This window comes from Panthera onca, chromosome B1 (genome assembly GCF_046562875.1).
Source record: "Panthera onca isolate mPanOnc1 chromosome B1, mPanOnc1 haplotype 2, whole genome shotgun sequence".
Classification (NCBI taxonomy): domain Eukaryota; kingdom Metazoa; phylum Chordata; class Mammalia; order Carnivora; family Felidae; genus Panthera; species Panthera onca.
The window spans coordinates 203,674,176-203,698,326 of record NC_138342.1 but is presented as its reverse complement, the minus strand read 5'-3'; the positions used below and the strand labels follow the sequence as shown (position 1 = coordinate 203,698,326).

The following is a 24,151-nucleotide window of genomic DNA, read 5'->3' as shown; positions in this document are numbered from 1 at the left end:
ACCCTAGAGACAAGATTCCACATGGGCAAGGGCAAAGGTGATGCTCAGGATAGTGGAGGAAAGTTCACACAGCATCTGATGCAGAGAAAGCAAGAAGGTGGGATCTAAAGAGATAAAGAGAAACATCTGGTGGGTGTTTAGATTGGTTTGACCATATTCATGGAGAGGAAATTATGATTATGTTGAGAATTTGGGACTGTGTTAATAAGAGGAACCTAGAAATTTCATACATTGAAAAGTAATAACTCCAGGGAAAGCAAAAAGTTTCTTAACAAAGGAAATGTAATATTAACTTATTATACAAGTTATCTGTGAACAGTGTTTACCTAGAAATAATGTTTATACTAAATATTGATTTGGGGGCACCTGGGTGGCTCAGTTAAGCACCTGACTCTGGCTCAGGTCACGATCTCATCATTTGTGGGTTCGAGCCCCACGTCGGGCTCTGTGCTGACAGCTCAGAGCCTGGAGCCTGCTTCAAATTCTATGTCTCCCCCTCTCAGCTCATACTCTATCTCTCTCCCTCTCTCAAAAATGATTAAACATGAAAAAATTTTTAAATTGATTTTAACAAATGTTAGGATATTGGAAAAATGGAGGAGAGGAAAGTAGGTATAGTAGGTATTACAGATATAGCTCAAGGGCTAAAATTTAATTATACCAAAATAGTGGTCTAATCATGGTCGCTATAAATAAAGAGGATAATATTAAGGAAAGCAGCTGGGAGAGTTGACAGTAGCTGCTTTGGGGCAGAGTGTTCACAATGAGAATAGGGGCCAGGCCCAGGGTTGCAAATTTTTTAATAAGACTTTTGGTATTTGGTTTCCATAAAACTTTACACATCAAGATATTATAAAGATGGAGTCTTTATTAGAAAAAATTGAAATAAATTTGAAGACAGTGGGAACACCTAGACGTTGGCAAGTGGGACTGGGAATAGAGTGAAAGGGGTGGGTTTGAAATATCTGAGGGGGGTCCTGGGGGCTCAGTCAGCTGAGTGTCCCAATTTGGGCTCAGGTCATGATCTCGTGGTTTGTGGGTTCGAGCCCAGCGTCAGGCTCTGTGCTGACAGCTCAGAGCCTGGAGCCTCTTTCGGATTCTGTGTCTCCCCCTCTCTCTGCCCCTCCCCTGCTCATGCTTTCTCACTCTCTCAAAAGTAAATAATCTCGTGGTTTGTGGGTTCGAGCCCGGCGTCGGGCTCTGTGCTGACAGCTGGGATCCTGGATCCTGCTTCGGATTCTGTGTCTCCCTCCTTCTGCCCTCTCCGCTCATGCTCTCTCACTCTCTCAAAAGTAAATAAAAATTAAAATTTTTTAAAATATCTGCAAGAAACGTATTAGAAAAATCAGTACTGGATATCTGATTTAACGGGTGCAGGATTTCAGTTTGGGGAGATGGGAAAGTTCCAGAATCGGTGGTGGTAGTTGCACAACATCACAAATGTACGTGATGCCACTGCACTGTGTGCTCAGTGGTCAAGTGGTAGCTTTTGCCAGAATTGTTTTTTAAAGACGGGCTATCTGATTGAATGTCGGAAGGAAGGAAGAAAGGGCAAAAGTCAGTGGGTTTCAGCTGGAGTTGCTTGGTGGCTGGCTGGAAATGGCACGGGAGTGGGGGTGGGGAAGAGTGCCAGTTTTTCATTGGGCACCTGGGCAGAGGGTCTGACCTTTCGCCGCAGTAAGAACCCGGGGAGGGAGCGAGCTTTTTAAGGAGCCACTGATGTCAGTTTAGGGTGTGTTGAACTTGAGGGCACATTCAAGGAGATCCATACATATCGCGCAGCAGGCTGCTTTGCACGCGAGCTCTGGGGCCCAGCCAGGTCAGGAATCCAGCTGAGCAGAAACGTAGAGGGAGTCCGCCAGCCCAGAGATGATGGTGGAGCTCAGGAGGCCAGGCAGGCACCCTCGGGGAGAGGGCCCGGGCGTCTGTGGTTTCCAGGGTGCTGGGTTGTGAGAAGTCAGGGTGCGCGGTGGGCAAGAACTCTCACTGGAACATGAGGGAGGGGTGATGGGAGGAGATGCTTTTCTCATGGTGGATTAGAGTGTGAACATTTTTATTGGAAAGCTGGACCTGGGGGGGAGAACAGTGGTTGGAAGGTGGCCTCCTCTCAGGCAGGACGCAGCAGAAGAGGGGCACTGGTGGGTGATGCATGGGAAGGATCCACAGAAGGAAGACTGCGGAAGGAAGAGGCCATCATAGGGCGCCTGGGGGGCTCAGTCGCTTACGCATCCAACTTTATCTCATGGTTCATGAGTTCAGCCCCACGTCGGGTTCTGTGCTGACAGCTCAGAGCCTGGAGCCTGCTCAGATTCTGTGTCTCCTTCTCTCTCTGCCCCTCCCCTGCTCAAACTCTGTCTCTGTCTCTCTCTCTCAAAAATAAATAAATCATTAAAAAAAAAAGAAAAAGAAGGAAGAGGTCATCACTTGGAGTCTCAGTGTGTGTGAGGCAGGGTGGACGCAGGGACACAGATGGACAGGGAGACTGCATGAAGGACGGTGAGGGCTCAGAGGCTCAGACTGCTAGTGACTCTGGTCTGTGTGGTCCATTAGCTTTTATCCGAGCTGGCCTCATCCACTGGGAGAGGAAACCTTGAGTGACTGCAGAGTGTGGCCTTGAGGCCTCATCCACTGGGAGAGGAAACCTCGAGTGACTGCAGAGTGTGGCCTTGAGGCCTAAGAGTGTGGAGAGTGGGCACAGTAGAGAGATAAGAACATGTTCTCTGCCAGAACACTCTCCGTGGATGCCAGCTTTCCAAGCCTGCCTTTAGTTAAGAGCAGGATAGCAGGGGGTCTGCACTTACTGGGCAGGCCAAGAGCAGAGTGGAGGTCCCCTGGGGGTTAAAAGCAGCTATGCCCTCTGGGTGGCATCATTTTCTGGACATCAGAAACCTTGATCATAATTGCCAAAAGACACTAACCCACTTTGCACTCAGGTAGAGAGTGAGGGAGCACACAGAATTGGGCACTAAGTCATGGAAGGCAAGGACAGCCCTAAGGCATTGGCAACAAAGCCACAGCATTTTAGACTAAGCACAGAGCAAACCCAGACTGACTTTGCCTAAAAATGTTTCAAAGCAGGAACGAACAAGCAGCCACTTGCGTCGGGGCTCAGGGTACCCTTTGTGGAGTAGGTAGTTTAAAGGAAAAGCTATTCCAGAATCAGTAAGTGGGCTACAGAGATGTAAGCCAATTTAATCTGGAACATTCTGTGCTACAGGTAGTCACGTGGGTGACAAACCAGACACAGGCAACCCCCCTGCCCCCCCCCCCCCCCCGCTCCTGCAGCAGGTACAGATGACGTTCCATCACCTGCGTGCTGTGATGGCGTCTCACTTCCTTTATCAAACCCTACACGTAATCTCCTTTTATCTATTAGAATAATTGTGATTTTATTTGTTCCGATCCTATCCACCGGACAAAATAAATGTATTTGTGTGGAGGCTTACCACGAAGCAGCTGGCCATGAACTTTAACTGTTATTTGCGAGCCCACCTCAGACCCTGCTGTTCGTCTTGGGACCTCTGCGTTCTGCACTGCAATTACAAGATTATTATTTGTCTGAACTGTGCTCCTTCCTCTGCGAGGGCATCGGACTCACTCCGCCCCTCGCTGGCCGAGGGAACTGGGTTTCTGCCCTTTAATTGCATTCTTGCCCACCTTTTCACCTCCTCTCCGTGACCACCCTCCACGTCCGGGGGCTCTTGTCTGGATGTGGTGATCAGGGATGTTGACACTTGGCCGAGGGTCTGCCTTAGAAGTCAAGAGGCAGGGTTAAACCCTAACCCCTTTTACAAACCTATTATCCAAAGCTATCAGCAACAGATTGAGCCCATAGTGAGTGTAAACGTACCGTTCTATGTAAGAGAGATAGAAATCTACGACAACATCCCTGTCCTCATAAATGGCCAATGTAGCCGGGACCTAGAGGACAGATTCAAACACAACTAGGAAGGCAGGTGGCAGATAGTAGGAGCTTTGTGGTGGGTGGACTGGCAGCAAATGTTTAAGAGGATACCAAAGGGCCCCGGTTGCTGCAGCTGGGAGTATGCGGAGCAGCACCCACAGATCAACATACACTAGACCTTGAAAAAGAGCTGCATTAGGCATAATCGGGATAAAATGGAACACCTTCCAAGAGCAGGAAGAACGTTTAGGGCAGGAACGTCTGGGGACAATGAGAATTTCCACCGACTAGATTGGAATGTTCACGTTGGGAAACCGGGAGAGAGAAAATCAGAGGTGTCCGGGGGGCCCGGTTGTCCGGGACCGAACTCCTGAGCTGTCCGGGGGACCCAGTTGTCCGGGACCGAACTCCGAGGTGTCCAGGGGACCGGTTGTCCGGGACTATGAACCCAAGGCTGTCTGCTCTGCGTTTCAAGGTTGGGCGGTGGGACCATATTAAAGGTTTGGAGCGGAGGGAATGAGAGACGTTTAGGCGTGGCGTCAAATGCACAAAGGGTTGGAGGTAGTGCGAGTGTAGACGTAGGCGGCCAGTTTCCCTGTGAGCAGAGATGTGTATTTCATCCAGGATTCCAGGGTGGAATACAAGTGCAGGCACCATGAGTAACAAGTCACAGAGGCACGGAGAAGGAAGGGCACCAAGAACAGTGGTAGTGCGGGTCCTGACCCTGCACGAGAGCAGTGCCCGCGTTGCCGGCGGTCAGAACTTGCCCTGCACACGGTCTGCGCCCAGTCTCGTGGAGCTGCTGCCGTCCACAGGTCCAGACGCCACGCCCCATAGGACGGAAGGTGATGAAGTCAGAAATGACATCTGGGGGTGGTTCTGCTGGCGTGTTTTCTGCTCTTTCTTTCACTGCATTATTTAAGGAGCTCTCGTAGTAGAGGAATTTTTTTTCCTGGATTGACCTGAAGACCCTTCTCAAGCCAGCTGGTCTAGTTTGGAAGTAACCTTTCTACCAGCAGATGCAGTGGCCGCATTACCCACTCTTCCACACCCGTCACATGTCCACCTCGGAGGGCCGTGAGGGGCCAGTGCAGCCCTGGGTATTTGTGAGGAAAATGGCTCACAGATTGCACCAACACTGAGGTCTTTGGGAAAACACGGACAGTGGGTCTGGGAGCATGAAGAGTGATGCTTGTAGTCTTATTGAGGCCTCTGCGTCTCCACAGGACAGGCACTAAAACCAGAAGTGTGGAAGGGTCTGGAAGGCAGGCTCCTGACCCCAGGCCAGGCTGCCCGCACCCACCGGTGGGACACCTGGCTCGCTGACCCCGTGGCCTTTGAGGGGGGGGGGGGCAAGGAGACAAATCGTGCCATCATCGGTCAGATCTGGGACTGGATTTGTAGAGACATAGGTCTGCGGGCTCTGCTTTTCCTCTGTGTTCTCAGGAGGCGACAGCTCACGGCACTAGGAGCCCCCGCTGGCTCCCATCTGCTGTTGGGTAGCGGGAATCCAGACTCCCCCTGCTGACCCTACCGCGTCTGGCCCTTCTCTTCAGCAGCGTTATCCCCCTGTGCTTTGTTGCCACATGTAAGGGGGCAATGCAATGAAAGCAAATAGTCCTTGTCCCAGATTGCCTAAAATCGACTGATTATTTTCATAATATCTTTGCATTTTAATTGTCATCTTATGTGGCATTGAGAGTTGAGAGTCACACAGCCCGGCTAATGAACTGTTAGGTTTTCTCTGCGGCTCTGGGGACTCAGCAAGTGATTTGGTCAGCACTTTCCATTTGAGGAGATAGGCTGCACTCGGGCCCCGTAATTGCACAGAAGCGAGCCGCGTGCATCCTGCTCTGCACTGTGGACGAATGCGGTTGGTGCCACTGGGCATCCCTGATGTGACGTGGTCAAAGTGGACACACGTGTGCATCTGAATGGGGCTTGCATATTCGTTAAATAAGCCCCTTTTTGCACAATAATTTCTCCAAAATGCAGACAGACTGGTCTTGTTGCAAATATGGAAGAGTAAGGCATTTGGGCTTGTCAGAATCTCCTGGTACTATTACTGTTGTCATTCGAAATGATTGGCAGTGGGCTTGCTGGGTACTGAGTGGTCTATTTCAGGGCTTCTTAACAGTGACTTCACTAACATTTGGACCGGATGGTTCTGTGTTGGTGAGGGAAGGGCCGTCCTGCCTGGTGTGTTGGCTGTTTGACAGAGGGCCTGGACCCCACCCACGAAATGACAGTCCAGACTGTCTCCAGTACAGCCAGATGTCCCCCGGGGAGCAAGTCATGCCCCCGTAGAATGGCTGCTCTTTATTACAATCCAGACAATTCTCCAATTCACCCTTTCTTTCCTGAGCCGATAAAGTTTTCATCCAGGAACCCTTGTGCTCATACAGAATCTGCCTCACCATCCAGCCCAGATGCAGTTTTCCTTAATGCCATTTTCAAAGTCAACTCTCCCTCCTGGTAACCAGGATAGGTTCCTTCCCTCTTAAGAGCTCCTGATGGCTTCCACTTGCCCTTGGGAACATACCCACGATCTCTTTGGCTGATAAGCCTGTCCCACACTCTAGGCTTCTCTCTGGTCTCCAGGACTGTGATCTCCCCATCTGTTCTCCCCCCTATTCTGGCACCGGGTATGATATAATGAGGGCATTGGTGGCTTCTCCTCTAGTCGTGGGGTCCTGGTGACAAGGCTGCTGCTTTCCATTGTGATGTCAGTGTTTTCAGGCAGAGACATGAACACTTTTGACCTCTCAGCATCTTCAAGTCTTAAACCTGTTGCCTAGAAGAGCCGACATTTTTCATTTACGAGTTTGCAAGTGCATCTCAGACACGGGACGACCTTCCATCATTAGGTTGTAAACATCCACGTGATTTCACTTTCCAGTGAAATCAAAGCCAGGAAATGCTGGTCAGCCTATCCCGGGAGTGCTAACACGGAGCAGCCATTCATCTGTGCGCTGTGGCCACTTTGCTGAGTTAACTGGACGGCCAGATTGGCCGTCTTCATGCTAAGATTGTAAAGGCTCTGAGTGCAGTGAGTGGCAGCCGTGGGTCCCAGTGCTGACTCCGACGGCCTCCTGGTCTCTCGGGGTCACTGGTGTGCGAAGGTGGACATTTTATTTGTGTCTGTTGGCAAAGCATCAGCCAGTTGTCTGAAAACTAAATCCACGTGTGAGAAAGGGGGCCACATGGTCTCATTTCCAGAATTCAGTCCACCCCTGGAATGCTATCCAGCACCTCCCTACCACGGGGAGCATTTTTCCCATCTGAAGAGTCATTATCACGTGCACCTGTTTGTCTGGGATAGCTTGAGATCCAGAATAGAGACCCATTTCAGAAACCCGGCAGCGCTGGCTCCAGGAGGGAGAGGCACAAGTCAGGTGTGCAGGGACCTCTTTCTGTTTGCCTGTCACCCAGCGTGCAGACCGTGGCCAGCTAAGAAATCTGTCTTTTCTGTGAGCCAGACATCGCTCGGTCCGGATGACTCAGACTGCGACACACAGAGGACATGCCGTCCGGTGGAGACCAGGAGCCTCATCCAGTGCCTGTCCTTGGGGGTTTGTCAGAATCTTGCTTGCATCAGGGCAGCACAGAGTCCTTGCCCATGGAGGGAGGTGGCCATGAGGGTACCAATAGGAGGGACACAGAAAACAAACCACGAGAGCGCTGTGTTGTGGTCCAGCCAGCCTCCTGGTGAAAGAGGTCACGGCGAAGCAAATACAGTGTGTTTCAGGGGTTGCTCAACTTTTATCCCTTTACAATATTTATTTAGGTGCATCTTCTTTTTTTTAATTTTTTAATGTTTTATTCTTGAGAGACGGAGGCAGTGTGAGCAGGGGAGGGCAGAGAGAGAGGGAGACACAGAACAGGGGCATCCTCTTTATTTTCTGCCCGCCCCTGCCAACTATCTCTGTGGAAATGACTTACTTTAACGTCCTGCAGTTTGCGGGATGGCTGAAGGATGCCTTCCTGGGGGTGTGTCTCCGCAGAATGCCGCATTTCCCGAGCAGGTCGGCTCCGGACGTGCTGTAAGTCAGGTGTTGAGTCAGCTCTCTCGCTGGGATGAATTTCGCCAAGTCGCCTTTGTAAACGCCCTGCATATCTCGTAAACAAGAAGAGGTCACACCCCGCGGTACACATAGCATCAGCATTGACCACCTGCCTGCAGGAACACAGACCAAGAGCTTCTCATTTGCAGCCCACCTGTATTTTATTCAGGGCTTTGCCAAGATGCCCCCACTCCTCCCATGCCTCCGGGCACGCGTTCTCCAGCGGTTTCTTTATTTGTTGTCCTAAGCAGTGTTCTCCTGGAAGGAACAGTCAGTGCTAGCAGAGATGTATAAATAATTATTTTAAGGTGTTTTAATAATTATCTTGTTATAATTCTATGCTATTATGAATTAATCTGGTTCAGCAGCTACACGAAGCTGTTGTTTGCCCTCCTTCAGCATGGCAGACGTGTGCCAAGCGTGACCCGAGCCGTGAGAAACATGTACTGAAGGCTTGCCACCCATTGCCGGTCCATGAGAAGCATCTCGGCCAATTTCCAGCATTTGATTGAAAAATCAGTGCCCATATCATGTGTTTCAACCACGTACAATAACCGTGCACAATAGCCAAAGTATATACTATTATAGCTTTCAGAAAACAGGTATAATCTAAAAATCAGAGCGTTTACATGGTTTCAAAGGCAGTGAATTTTAGTGTTCATGAATACAGGCTTTCTACTTGAAACAACAGAAAAAGAAAACAGTGACCCTTAAGGTGACCGGAGGCCAGGTGACACTGGGCTGACCCCTGGAGCCAGCACTTAATGACTCTGGAAATTTGGCCTAGTTATTTCCCCTCCACCAGCCTTGGAGGGTCACACAAGGTGACCAGTACCAGACCCCAGGGCTGTGGAAGGCTGGCAAGGCCCTCACCTTGGCCGGTGCACCACGCCTCTGACCTCCTTCCTGCTTTGAACCATGCGCTACACCTCCAACGGTGCCCGTAGCACACCTTAGGGGGCTGCACCTGCTTCCGTTTAAGCAGCTTCCAGAATTATTTTCATCAACTTTCTGGAACTTGAATTTCACAGAATGCTACAAGCTAAGCCCTACGCGACGGGCTCTGCCCTCCTAACCCGTGAGATGTGTTTGTGTCCTGCCAGACCATATCCTCAGGCACCGAAGTGTGCTGTGTGCATGGCCACCTCAGTGCTACCTGCTTCTTGTCATGTCCACACTCTCGCAGGCCACGTGCGGGGGCCGGGCTTGCCTGCGGCACATCCGGGGCCTGTGTCCTGGCGAGACCTTGCCCTCTCTGTGAAGCCACCCCGCACACATCCTCAGGGAGGCCGTGCTCCCTGCCCCCGATCTCGCCTGTGTCCTGCCCTGCTTCCCAGGGAGCCGGCCTAGACTCTGCTGTGAACTCCCCGTTAGGCCACGTCCTCCCTGACCCCATCCACCACCGTCTCTTTAACCCTCCCTCCATCGTCAGCTCTTCCTGTCCATCTTCGGTAGACCTGGAGGTTCGGGAGGGTTCTGGGAACCTCGCCTACATCTCAGCTCTCTGTTGTGCTGGTGTGCTGCTCTTGACCTGTCAAGTGAACAAGACATTTCCTCAGTTGGTGTTGCACATCCCGGGCAATCTCTGACCAGCTGTGAGTTTCTGGGTGAAGTCCCCCCACCTCCCTCTCTCTGCCTCAGTGTCCTAATCTGGGAAATGCTGATAAGTGATCCTTCCTCAGGGTTCCTGGTGAAGATCAAATGAGTTCACACAGGCAACTACTGAATCCTTGGTACAATTCTTGGGCACATGAGAGAAAACCCTAAGTTTCAGGCTCTAATACCCCCTTCCCACGTCCCAACACCCCCTATATGACCCATGTGTCTCAAATGCACAGGACTGCATGCTATTTCCATCCTATGAATTCCCTCTCCCCAACTGGGGAAATTCCAACAGCTACCTCAAAGCTGCACTTCCGGGAAAGTCCTTGCCCTTCCTGTGTGGTTGGTTGGTCCTGTGCTGGGCCCCTTGTCGGTCTCCTTGCAAATCTCAATGGAGCGTCTATGCAATTGGGTCCCATTCACCCATCTGTCTTCTTCCCTAGACTGTGGCTTCTTCAAATTAATGGCAAGTCTTCTTTAGCTTTGCCGCCCTTTGCTGTGTTCAGTACCTCTGCTGTTGCCTACTTGTGAATAGCATTTTGAAATAAATAAAGCAAATAAGAGAAGAACCATAAAAAGAATGAATAAATGGATGGGTGTAAAGGAGAAAGATGTAGGTAGGAATGCCTTTTCATTGTGATATAAATGAGGTTAACCTATCAGAAGGAGGGAAATAACATGGAAATAAGATTTTTCCAAGATGACTCAGGTAAATTTAAGGGCCAACAAAAATCATTATGCATATTTTATTTAGATTCTCAAAGGAGCTGTTGACTATCTCCCACTAAATCTGTCAAGTACAGTTATAGTAGAAATGAAAAAAAATGTTTATCACACAAAAATATTGTCTCGAAGTCAGGAACTATGAAATGTTTCAAGGCCCTTCTCTGGATGGAGAAATGATAAAACAGGGACTCAAATCCCCAGTAATCAGTGACTGGATTCACTATCTTTTATAAATCATCTTGAATTAGGAAGGCACCACAAAGTCTCCAACGCTGGAGTTCTTGTCTGGTGCCATGGAGACAGTACAGGTAGATCACATGAGGCTCTCATGAGGCTGCGTGAGTGCGTCCAGAGGAGTCGGGAAGGCTGGGGCAGGACACGCCTGCAGGTATGTCACAGCAACTATATAGTTACTGACGACGAGTTTGTGTTTGTCACTTTTTTCCAAAAAGAACCTTAAATCACAATAAGCCATTCCCCGAAGGCACCAACCAATAGGATGCTATGATTTAAAGCAGATAATCAAAAGGCTCCACCAAATATGGGCACCATGAAGAAAACTTGGTGACGTATCTGAAAACATTGTCATATCCTCTGTTGGGAACAGATGTTCTTGCAAGGTTCTGTAAAGCCAGTTAACGCCGGTCAGAGAAAGAAAACCAAAATATTCAGTGTTGGAAGGAGTTGTCTGTTGAGAAGCAGCTAAGAGGAATGGGCTTACATTGGGAAGATGGGCTGAGCAAAAAGGGGAAGTAGTGTGGATGGGGTGCTGTGTGATCTTTCAGCGGGATTGGAATGATGTCCCACAAATGTGGTAAAGGTTCAAAGTAAAAATAACTTCAAAGGAGTTTGAGATGTTTTTTACGTGGTAGATATAGCATGGACATTGCATAATGGAAGCCAGATGGACTATTGGTTCTTTTCAAATTATTTCAAATGCTCCCTTTGAACATCAGCCGTAGTGTACCCAAATGACCCTCCCATGCCCATGCTAGATGCACGATGGTTACCCACTTGGCCAGGCGTGGCATTTCCTAGGTTCTCATCATGACCTCCATGGAAACTGATGAGTTTGTGCTTAATGCCTTCTTCTCTGTGCCCATGTGGTCTCAGGCGTCTTGAGGGCAGCGACACCATACCGGATACCGCGCTTGTGTGGTGTAGTGCACTCTCTCCTATCTGTGATCCTCCCATGAGGTCACAGAGTCGGAGTCTGTCACTGGTGTCCTGTGGATGAGGAGACGGAGCTCCAGCAACACCGAATGCTCCTCCCAAGGTCAAGAAGATCGTCTCCATCCCCCCACCCGCCCCGTTCTGTGAAAATGTGGACAGAGAGACAAACAGCACTGCAGTTAAGTCAAGCACCTGTCAGGCAGCTTTTAATAAGTGAAAGAGGAATTAAAAACTTGGCAGCGTCCCGGTCAGACGTGTGCATACAACGAACATTTCTAGCGGCTGGGTTTTGTTCTGCAAACAGGCAGCCCTAGGCTCTCTTTCTGCACGTCCTGTCTCTCTTCAGGTATTTATTCCGAAGTGTGAACATGAATCCATCCCTGCACAAAGCCTGTTAGTGCAAATGCTCGTGGAGTTATAAAGCATGTGCTTTTGTTCCAAGTAATAGGTTTGCTTGGTTAGAGAGCCGCCCGGCTCTGATGCCGCAGGACTCCAGGCACTGCCATTGTTGGGGCTGCCATTGCAGAGCTCCATGCAGTTTATGCCACGGAAGATCGCGTCCCCATCCCCCTCTCACGTCCATGATGCTAGCTCAACCAAGGAACCCCGGGGGGAGCAGGGGAGAGACACATGCACTTCATACCTGTCATCTGCTTGGTGCAAATGCTCTGCACACCTTTCCTCCCTTCATTCCTACAAAACCCTGCATCAAGCATTATTATCGCTGCCTTAGTGCTGGTACAGAAATCTGGGGTGCAGGTAGTTGAGCAGAACTTGTCTCTGGCTTCACGTCCTTCTGTCCTTCTGCTGTGAAGGCTTAGAACACGGTCCCTTGGCCAGGGTCAGTGTGGTAGATAAACTACAGGTGTAAATGCACGGACATAATCAGGAGGGAGGAGGGAAAGCGGAAAAAGGGAGACAGCAGGAGAAGAGGAAAGAAATGTGGGGTGGATGAAACAGAGCAGAAATGATGTTGGCTTGGCGGCCCACCTCCCCTTGCTCGGTGGGGCAGCCGCCCACCACATGCACTTGGCAAGGGTCTGTGCAGAGGAACCCAAGGAGGCCTTTGAACAGACCCCTGGGCGTCCTGGAACAGTTTCAGAGAAATCGATCGAGGTCCACCCACATGCAGCTAATGCATTTGAAGGATTCAATTACTGCCTCATCCTTCCTGGCAAGAATTCAGAGGTTCGCAGCCCATAAGTTTGAACACCAGGAGCCTGCGTTCTCACCAAATATTACATTTTCAAGCACAGCTACCACTCACACTCATCTGTCGTGAAGTGAAGAATACAGTGTCTGAGATCATCGTGTGTTCAGGGGGTGGGGAGAATGTGTTCAGTTGAGTCCAGGTGTGGGCAGTGCAGCATCAGATGCCCCCAAGAATACTGCGACCTCATTAGCAGGGACAATCCAAAGTCTGCTCCACCGGTAATTGAAGCCTCTCCAGTCATGCAGCCACGTGCACCATATTCTGCCTGAAATCCATCTTCAGAAATCGTGATCTTGGTTGGCCAATTATCGTGTAAGGTCTCCACTGCTGGATATTGAAGAAATGGATATCCAGTAGGTACAGCCAAGTCATTTGTTAGGTTATGTGGTGTAAAAAAGTTCTATAAACTCCCTTTAAATGATGTGACACCTGAAAACTATTAAGTTCTAGAACATTCTTGGGTCGTTGTTAGAAATACAGTGAATGGATTTTATTCTAGGATTTTTTGGAAAAGTAATTATTTTTCCAGTCACGTAGCTTGATGGATGGTCCTGTTGACTTCCCTCTTCCTGTCAAGCTCCAAATCCCGTGAGTTAAGTCTTCTTTCAGTGTTTTAAGTAAATGAACCTGAAAAAAATAAATCTATTTCTGTTAACCTTTTTAAGATCATTTCCCCCCTCCATCATATGTAAGCATCCCAATCCATCTCAACATTTTGAATTTCTTTCCATCCCAATTCATTCTATGTAAAATATCCTGAACTACAATTTCATGCACATCACTTCCCGATTCAGAACCATGTAAGTTATCAGTAGTATATCCTGAATATATAAAAATTATTAAGTTCTATATTTAGCTAGGTACCTTCGCCTTGAACTCAAAACTTTCTGGGTTCAATCTGTCCTTCCAACTGCATTCCTTTCTACCAAAACACCCTTTATTCTAACCAAATTATACCGCTTGCTGTTTCCCAAATACCACTTGCTTGCTTTGGTTCTTTGTTAATCTGGTTAACAGGGCCCTCCCCGCGTCTACCTTGATTGAAGCCTCCCACACATCTGGGTCTAGAGCTGCCGGTTCTGTTCCCGCAGCTCCATGCTGGGTGCTCTCTTTGTCACCAGCAGAGAACTTTGCCATCTTGGTTTTAGTGAGTTGAGTGGCTGCCTTAAGGCCAGCCTGGATGTCAGCTTCCAAAGGGAAAGATTCTTTTCTTATGGGCGATCACTCCCCTGAGAAGGATGTGTGCTGTCTCATACCCTGTCCAGCTCAGGAGAGTACACGAGAGAAAATGGAAGCCCCTCCAGAAAGTGGCAACACAAAAATGGCAAAATAACAAAGCGTGCATTTCAGACGTCTGAATGCCGTGGCTCATGAATAAGGAACCTGGTTCCTTCTCCCTGGGAGAGAGCTAGTTCGTGCCGTATGATACGGTCTGTGATAATCTGGGGACACGGCCTGCCATTCACTCATCTTGGAGCTTTTATCCAGTGCTTTTTAAACAGAAAAATACGTGTCTATGTCGTGCACGTATTAGCATCTGGCAGCTGTGTTTAGAATATAGTTTTGACTACAGTTCATCAATCAACATCAAATCTTACGACTCCCAGAATAAGAACACCTGAGTAGTCTACACAGCATTAATACAGAGGCCAACAAGGCTTGAAAGAGAGGATCAGTTTCATGCTATACTCTCAGTCTTACTATGATGTCACAGTACTCCATTGAAGGTGGGTAAAACTTCACCTGTTAGAGCGGCGAATATTATGAAAATTGTATTTCCGTAGACTGAGTTCACTAAAAAGGCAGAATAGAGATTAATGGTGACCAAGAGGCAAGCATGTAGATTTAGTACATACAATAAATGTGGCATATAAAAATATTAGCAGTTGATGGCTGACATTTACCGAACCCCTAATATGCACCAGGAGCTGACGGTAAGGTTGCGTTCATTATTCCATGTAATTCTCAGAACACCCCAACAGGGTAAGTAGGAACCCCCCCTGCCCCCCACAGTTTTCAGGTGGCAGAGCTGAGGTTTGATGGAGTTTCCGGAGGTTGCAAGGCCACTTGGAAGGAGAGACTTCCCATCTATAGGAAGCGGGCTTCCTGTGGCTCCAACAACAAACGACAGGGTTCTCCAAAGCCACCAGCACAGCGTCTGCTGAGGCTGTGGTGGGGGCTGCTCCCCTACCCTCAGGGGGGCCCAGTGGAGGCCCCGTGCACTGAGCCATGCGGCGCTTTCCTGGCATGTCCCAGTACCTTTCCCCACCAAGTGTTGGAATGTGGCTCTTTTTGCTTTTCCTGTGCCCTTTCCTTCCCAGGATTCAAGGGCAGAATTGTGGGTGGCTATAGCTGAGGGGTGGTTTCACTGATACCCACAGTCCTGCGGCCACAGTCTCCTTCAGTCCACTGCCCACCCCACACACAGGCTCCATCAGAGACCGCCTGCTCAGTGCTCGACATCAGCACCGTGACAGCAGCTGGAACTTTCCTGGAGATGAACTTTGGGCAGACCCACCCGCACACCTGACATTGAGACCAGAGAGGCTGGAATCAGAGCGGTGCACAAAGATGAGGCTTTGTGTCCCTCTGCTGACTTCTGGAAATCTGACACAAGGGGACAGAGACGTTTGGGTCTGCTGCTCTTGCTGAGGCATGGCAAAGAGAAAGCACATCTATTCAAATCTATTTAAATCCATTTTCTCTGTCAAGAAGAGTGATCTTCTGACAAAAAGGGTAGCACGCATATTTGAGGAGAGAAATGAAGTCTGAGATGGGTGAGAACATAATTGCACTAAATTAGTTTAAATTTGCAGTCCCAGATGAACTCCGTCTCAGGGAAGCGAAGGCACTTGCATATATGATCGCTAACACGCTGGCAGTAATTCTTGAGAAGTTTTGGAAAATAGAAAAGATGCCAGAAGACCTAGGGTAGGAAATACCATTCTGGTTTTCAACATAGGAAAGAAATGGATTCCAACAATCCATTATGTTCTGGTGCAATCCTTGTTTATTGCAGGCAGAATTCTACAACCAGACTTTCAAGGACACAGGTGATGAGTGTTTAGAAAGAAAAACAGTGACGTCTGTGATTGAGTATGGATCAAATAATTTCAGAGAAACTCCAATTCTGTCTTTATAGACATAACACAAATCTGTGTCTTGATTCCACGAAGACAGAGAAGTGTTTGAAAAAGACTTTCTCTGGGAGGAGAAGGGCGGGTGGTGGAAGGGTCCCCAGGTATTAGGGGGGCTTTGAGGGCCTGAATCACCTGTGGCTGGAAGGGTGTGGGCTGGTGTGTGCTCACTGCCCCACGTTGTGGAGTATACAGTAAGTGCTCGTTAAGTTTCCAGGGAACCCAGGAAATGTGCAAATGGCCAGAACTGTGGGGGCACGTGTTCCATCATCAATTGGGGGAAAGCTGAAGAAACCGTTCAGCCCAGAAATGTGCTCAAACATGAGAAATGCCAAGGGATTACACGCACACTCCGCTGTCTGGGAGTCAGGTGAGTGACAGTGTCGAGTCAGCAGACATGTGATGCAATGAGCAGCTGGAAGGCGGAGTGAGCCCAACTAGGTTTGTAAAATGCTGCGCTGGGGCTGTTCCATCCATGACACCACACCCTTCCAGGAACTGGAATGACGTTGCTGCAGGAGGTGAGGCAGCTGGCTCCCCTTGCTTCTGAACACATGGACCGATGACCCTCCAGGTGCCAGGCAGGGACTCCACTGCGCCCCGAAGGGAACCAGCCCTGGCCCTGGACGTACACAGAGCTCAGGACCATGGACAGGGCCGGGCCCCCAGATCTTGTGAAGCTGGGGCCTCCTGGAGGAGGTAACTTGTAAGTTTGTGGGGCAAGGTCACCTGCAGAGGATCGGGGCACGGCCCACCACTGAGGAGCATGATGGAGGTTAGTGGTGACTGCCATGGGGACAGAGACATGGGGCTGCTAGGGAGTCGGAGAGGTCCTGGAGCAGAGTGTAGACCTGCAGGGCCACCAGGGCCACATGGAGGCCGGGGAGGACCGGGTGAGGCCACAGCGTCTGAGGCATCTGCATCGAAACCGCTATCACCCTTGGACGGGAAGGCCGATGGGAAGGAAAAGGAACGAGAGAGGCCCACGAATGGAGAGAGTATGTCTGGGGTAGGTTCACGTTAGGCCACTTGGCAAGAAGTCTTCTTTGGGGGATACAGCGTCCCTCACATCACATCCCATTTCGAGGCACATGTGGCACATGGTTTCACTACAGGTGATGGTAAACTTTCTCATCAGAGTGTGAGTGACTGATCTCTCCATCGCAAAGGGGTGTCTCCCCATCTTCAGTCAGTAAATAACGCATGGGGTGATGGTTTACCTCCATGTGCATTTCCGTGCAGGTCCTTGCCTGATTCGGTTATTACACTTGTTTTGGAAAACGGTGATTGTTCTTCTTGGGCCATTTCCTCTAGATTATTAGCTAGCTTCTGACTGTTAAGAAGAACCTTTCCTTTTTTTGTAGATACAAAGATTTTGAATTCTGAATTTTTGATTCCTTGATTTATAGTATTTGCTTTATTCATGTGGTAAGGTCCCTTTTGAGGAAGATCTCATTTCCAGATAATGCCAGCTGAAAGTACTATTATATATTTTATAAGACAAGAAATTGAGAGAGCTTGTTGTAATATGAGTGGTACAGTTACAGAGAACCCCAGAGGGCACGCGGTCCTTGAACAGATGTCAGTGAAAGCTTGTACATGTGTATGTGTTAAAGAATGTGGATGGCTACGCCGTGCCCCCTGTGGGTGAAGGATGAACAGATGGCCATCTCTAGGGAGAGCTGGAAATTGCCTAAGCGTGTGGATAACTACAGCAACATCATAGCACACCGAAACCAGTGACCCTCCTGGCAAGAGTTTGAGACACAAAAAAAGATGAAATGTTTGGGACGGACGACCCTAACAACATAGATTCATTGTATCTTTTGGGGGAGAGGGAGATCTGTTTTTGGGACAGTGAACGAATCCATAAATGTCAACAGCTAATGCCAAGGTGGCAAGTTGGTGGTTTAACATGTATTTTTGAGTTTGATCGACAGAGATTTAATGTTTTCATGTAAACAGGTGCATTCTGTCACTTCCTTTCCCCAGGGTGTCTGTACATGAGATGGAGCTCCTGGGGTGCCCATCCCTGGGGACCCCCACCTTGGGGTGGGTGAGGGATGGGACCTGCTTTTTTGGCCACCCCTGTGCCCATACACGACTGATAACCATGGTGCTGACGGCTGACCGCTCCTTCCTTCCTTTATCAGCTTCCCTGCCCTGGGACATGTCAGCGTCCATGTCTCGGCTCCGAAACAGTCTCGGAGTGCTAATCCCGAGCCAACTGACCATGAATTCACGTAGTGGAGGTGGGTGGCACCTGCTTCTCCCCGTTGGTCTCTTGTAGACAGCATTCACAGGCGCTGAGTGTGCGAGATGCTCTGGAGGACGGAGTGGGGGCAGGGAGGATGGGCAGAGCTGGCGGCAGGAGCAAGGAGCCACGCCGTTTGAGCTATTTCTGGTTGTTGAGCGATTATCGTTGATCCTAAATTAATCTCTGCAAAAGTTAGACCTGCAGGTATGTGATGCTCCCCAGAGTGAGGGTTCGGAAGACAAGAATCTAACGCATCCAAACTCACCTGAAATGACCAAGAAGTATTGGAAAATAGACATGCTCCTACTGTAAACACCGTGATTTCAATGAGTTCAACAAAAATAATAGCCAGACAATTAAAAAACACATTAAGTAGCCAACTGGACGGAGCTTTTCCTGTTTAACGATCTAAATTTATGGTGGCAACCACCCCATGTGCATGTCCAGGAGGGTGACAGGCGCCCAGAAGCCCCTGGAGAGGAAATGTAGTGTAGCTTTTAAGTATTTCTCTCTTTGACCAAATGTAGAGAATTGGGGGCATTTAGCTATTCTTAGGCTGATTGTCTGACACAGGTAAGAAGTATGTTAAAGCCTAGGGAGGTCTTTTCTTTTCTCTGTGTTCTAATTCCTAATTTAAAGGAGACCATAATTTTTACTAACACGTATGTACTGAGTACCTTTTAGTGCTTGGGGCCGTATTAGACCCCTACATTGTTTTCCTTCAGCCAGAACATACTGACACTGTGAGATAGAGGGTGCTTGTGATTCCCAAGGGAAATAATGAAAATTAAAATGGTCAGTTCTTTATATCCATACGGGAGAATATTAGCCAGCCTCAAAAAGGAAGGAAATTCTAACACCTACTACAGCAGGGATGGACCTGACAACTCAATGCTGAGGAAAAGAATCCAGACACACAGAGACAAGCACTGTGTATTTCTACTTACGGGTGGTCCCTGGAGCAGCCACATCCACGGAGACAGGATGGGGACAGTGGGCACTGGGCTAGGCGTAGGGGTGGGGGAGTGTCCAGTGGGGCTGCGCTTCAGTTTGGGAAGATGGGAAGGTCCCAGAGGCAGACGGTGGTCATGGTCTCACAGCATGACTCTGACTTAATGCCGCTGAACTGGACGCTTAAAAATGGGCGAGATGGTAACTGGAATGTGAAGTGTAGTTTACCACATATAAAGGCTCAGTCGGCTAAGCGTCCGACTTCGGCTCAGGTCATGATCTCGGCGTTTGTGAGTTTGAGCCCATCAGGCTCTGCTGACAGCTCGGAGCCTGGGGCCTGCTTCAGATTCTGTGTCTCCCTCCCTCTGGCCCTCCTCTGCTCACGCTGTCTCTCTCTCTGTCTCAAAAATAAGTAAACTTTAAAATAATATTTAAATGTTCAGTTCTTAGTAAACTGGTGTAGCACTTTGCAAACTAAAGCATTTATTTGTTTATTTTTAATGAGATGCATTGACATATAACATTATGTCAGTTTAAGGTGTCCAGAGTGCTGATTTGGCAGGTTTATATGTTACGGTATGATCACCACCACGGAGTTAGCTAACACCTCCATCACATCCTATAATCATCAGTTCTCTCTTGTGCTGGGAACAATGGAGACCCAGTCCCTTGGCAACAATGGCATTCATGAGACAGTGTTGTTGACCGTAATCATGCTGTGCGCTCATTCTCAGGACTCACTTATCTCCAGCTGCGAGCTCGTAGCGGTCAACACCTGCCCAGTCCCCTTTCCCAGCCCCTGGCAACCACGTTACTCCCTGTTTGTATCAGGCTGACCTTCGTAGATTCCCCATATAAGTGAGGCTGTGCAGTCTTTGTCTGTCTGTCTTCCTTCACTCAGCATAAGGCCATCAAGGTCCATCCATGTTGTCACAGATAGAGTCCTTCCTTATACCTGCGTAATAGCCCACGTGTAAGTGTCCTCTTATCTGTGCACGCATCCATCGGCGGACACTGAGGCTGTGTCCCCGTACCAACTGCTGTGAATACACTGCCGTCAGCACAGGGGTTCGTGTTTCCATCTCCTTCGAACGTATGCCCAGAAGTGGGATTGCTGGATCCCATGGCGGTTCTGTTTAATAATTTGAGGAATGTCCCTACTGTTTTCCACAGCCTTGTACAGCACTTTGAAAAATAAGGTACTTAATTTTTTAATTGTATTTTGGCACTGAACAAGGTAATATAAATTATACATAACCGCGTAGCTTCGGATGCGACGACGTTGTGAATTCGGCCTTTGAACCGATGTCAGTGAAAGCTTGTACATGTGTGTGTATTAAAGAATGTGATGGCTCAGCCGTGCCCCCTGTCCATAGAGGACAAGCAAATCCCTGTTCCCTGGTAGGTGGGAATGTGGCCTTGCATTAACTGTCTGGCTGTCATCCCCTGGAAACTTCACAAGGGTCAGAACGTTACCTGGGTTTTCAGGCAGTATCGGAACCAGTGAGCCTGGCTGGCAAATTGAGGGAGGGAGACACATCTGCTGGGGACAGCACGTGTGGCTCTTTCCTGAGTGTGGTGACACTGGTCAGTGGGCACGCCCCTGCCAGGACCCAGGAAGCTGTAGACGTGCAGTGTTACCGTGAGATGTTGTCAGACCCTGGGGGCACCCGAGGGGGATGTCTCTACACCTGAAGCATCACCTGAACACAAGGGGCTGTGTAGATGGCAAGCTGGGGTTCCTGCCCCGTGTTGGAAAGTGGCCTTTGTGGACTATTGAATGGGGATAAAAGTCTCCATGAACACATGGAAGATAAACCCCTAGTGCGCTGACCGCGGGGGACAAGGCCAGGGGACTCCTGCAGTGCAGACCCCAGGCACGGGAACTCAGCCAGAAGTTCAGGGCGTGGGAAGGAACACGGACGCGAGCCAAGGCGCCAACCTAGACCCGTGTCCAAAACCTGGAGAGAACACAGACCGAGAAACGGAACACAGCAGACACAGCTGAGGCAGGTTCCTCCAGACAGGATCAGCAAATGCCTGGCCTCCGAGCTGAACGCCAGGCATCGATGGCCTCATTCCAACAGCTTGAGGCCACCTTGGCGAGGGGCAGCCTGTCAGATGAAGGTCCCAGGAGGAAGCACCATGAGGCCATAGGACAGGGAGGTGAGGGGGGGGGTGGTGAGCGGGCAGACTCACCAACGGAAGAGAAATGCCCTGCAGGTGCCCTCAAGTCACAGGACAATCACAGGGTGGTTTTAGAATACATCCGGCTAAAAGCCACATGGAAGTAAAACAAAGAAAAGGAAAGGAAAGGAAAGGAAAGGAAAGGAAAGGAAAGGAAAGGAAAGGAAAGGAAAGGAAAGAAAAGACACCTATCCATCCAAATGACAAGGGAAAAGATAGGAATCGAGAGCAGATGCTCATGAAAAATGAGGAAGCAAATACTTTTAAAATATAGTCATTGAAACTTAAAAATAATGCACTAGGCAGGGTAAACTCTGGACCCTCGATCTGTGTGGGGAGGAAATTCTGAGTTGTTGACCAGAATATAGTGGAAAGCACGGACAGAGACCAAGAAATAAGGAGGAGACATTTAGCGACTCATCCGTATGTAGAGCAGGAATCCCAGAAGAAAAGATTCCTAGAAATGACAAGGAAGCAGTGGCCAGAGAGTGGTGGCCAGGAACTAACCAGGAGACATCCTCTGTCACTAGACGGAACCTGCAGCTACGACCAGCAAGGACCAGAATGCCAACCTGAACAGCCTGTAGTTAAGCTCAAGGCTGTCCAACACCAAGAACAACTCTAACCGTCGGCTGGAAATTCAGTCTCCCCAGGCACAAGGCTCAGACCCACGATGGAGTCCTGCAAGAATGGTTGAGGTCAGAGCTCCCAGTATTGAAGAGAAATTACTTCCCATCGAAACTTCCCTTTTTTTTAAAGTTTATTTGTTTTTTGGGGGGGCGGGGCAGAGAGAGATTGAGAATCCCAAGTAGGCTCCCATGCTGTCAGCACAGAGCCCGATGTGGCGCTCAAACTCACAAACTGTAAGATTGTGACCTGAGCCAAAACCAAGAGTCGGACGCTCATCTGACTGAGCCAGCCAGGCGCCCCCCATCTAAACTTTCATGTCTACGTAGAAAATCACTTATTGTGAAATAATAATAGTGTCAGCTATACAAAAACTCAACCTTTCATTATACTTGAAATATCACAAAAAATCAAGAAAAAAAGCAAGAAAAAAGAAATTGACAGGTCTACATTCATAGATTTTAATGTAGTTTCTAGAAACAAGTAGCTCCAGCTGACCAAAATAAAAGTAATGAGGATATAAATTATCTGAAGAACGCAGTGACAGAGGTAATGTAACTGTGTCTCAACAGGTAGAGAATAAACATTTTCAAGCACACGTGCAGCATTTACAGAAGTCAACCACAAACATTTTAAAGAATGAATATGATGAAGCTACTTGCTTTAAATATAATGCGATTAAATTAGAAACCATAACACGAACAAACATCTGTACATTTAGGAACAATCAGATGCCAGAAGGAAATATCTCTGTAATTCATGACTTGATGACACCACAATGAATATTATGAAATACTTGGAGTAAATAACATCACACACACTAATATCAGCATTTGTGGGGACAGAACTAAAAATGGTACTTAGATTGTAATTTTAAAACTCCATAGATGCATTTATTGAAAAATGACAAGGATAATGAAAAGTAAATGAGTTATATAAAGAGGGAAATGAGCTAGGAAAAGGGTCACAGTGCTGCACTAAGTAGAAAATGATCAAGATCAAAGAAAAACGAAATCAAAATGGAAAGCAGAAATGGCTGGTTGCTTGAAAATAGAAAAATCTCTATCAGAATTGATCAAGATAAATCAGGAAAATTTAAAAATCCAGTTTTTTTAAAAATCCTAATATAACACGAGTAATTTCATGATAATAAATTTTAAAATCTAGATAAAAAGGACAATTAAAAAAATAAAACTGGCTCAAGAATAAATTGAGAAACCAAATAAACTAGTTATCTGTAAGTGGATCCATCATTTAAAAATTGCATCTCCCCCTTTTTTTTTTTAATGTTTATTTATTTTTGAGAGAGAGACAGACAGACAGACAGAGTGCGAGCAGGAGAGGGGCAGAGAGAGAAGGAGACACAGAATCCAAAGCAGGCTCCAGGCTCTGAGCTGTCGGCACAGAGCCTGAAGCGGGACTCGAACCCATGAACCGTGAGATCATGGCCTGAGCCGAAGTTGGACGCACAACTGACTGAGCCTCCCAGGCACCCCAACTCCCATCTTCTTAGAGAAACTAACAGGGGCAGAGAAAGGTGGGGAGGGAGGCAAAAAATATAAATAGAAAAGGAAGGAAAGCTGAAGGCAAATATTTTAGAAAATACAAAAAAAAGGGAAAAGCTAGCCAATGTTATGAGTAGTATTTTCTTGGCACCAAAACAAGCCAAGGACAATACAAGGGAAGAAGATTACCAATTCGTTTTATCTGTGATCACAGATGGGAAATAGCCAGATGTTAGAAAACTATGGTATAGGATAAAATAAGGGTGTCTATGCAATACATAGGAGTAGTCTTAGTTTTCTCATGGTGATTACTCTTGACCGCGGAAGGGTTATCTCAGGAAGGGAAAGATAGCTGGGCACAGAAAATGCATCAGAGCAAAGGTTTATAAACAGGAGACGAGTGGGTGCCTGTGCTACAGGTGTATTACCTGCCCCAACGCCAGGCGCTGAGGGCTGCCGTCCAGGAGCTCCCTGGGAGCTGTCACTCCCTCCCCAGGGGCAGCACCTGCCCAGCCTGACCCTCCTCTTGTTTAACTGAGACCCAGGCACGCCCCTGATGGTCCCCACCGTGCACTCACGGGGTCCTGGACGGAGTCTTACTCGTTTCTGTGATTTCAGGACTTGGCAAGATACTGGGGAAGTGAGATACTGAAGTGTATGGGGAGTGTGGATAGAATGAAGGGCTGCATTGATTTATTGATAACGTGCAAGCAGATGAGTCCGTGATGCTGAACACTGCCCTTTTGTGAAATGCTCCTACAATAACAGCTTACTAGAAAATAATTCCTGAAGGCAATCGTCTGCA

General features: G+C 48.4%; 1 protein-coding gene across 9 annotated transcripts in view; it reads left to right on the top strand.

The window, feature by feature from the left end:
• The window catches only part of DLGAP2 (DLG associated protein 2), a 777,915-nt gene that overhangs the window by 532,621 nt on the left and 221,143 nt on the right, over positions 1–24,151 (top strand). The gene's annotated exons all lie outside the window — the stretch shown is intronic.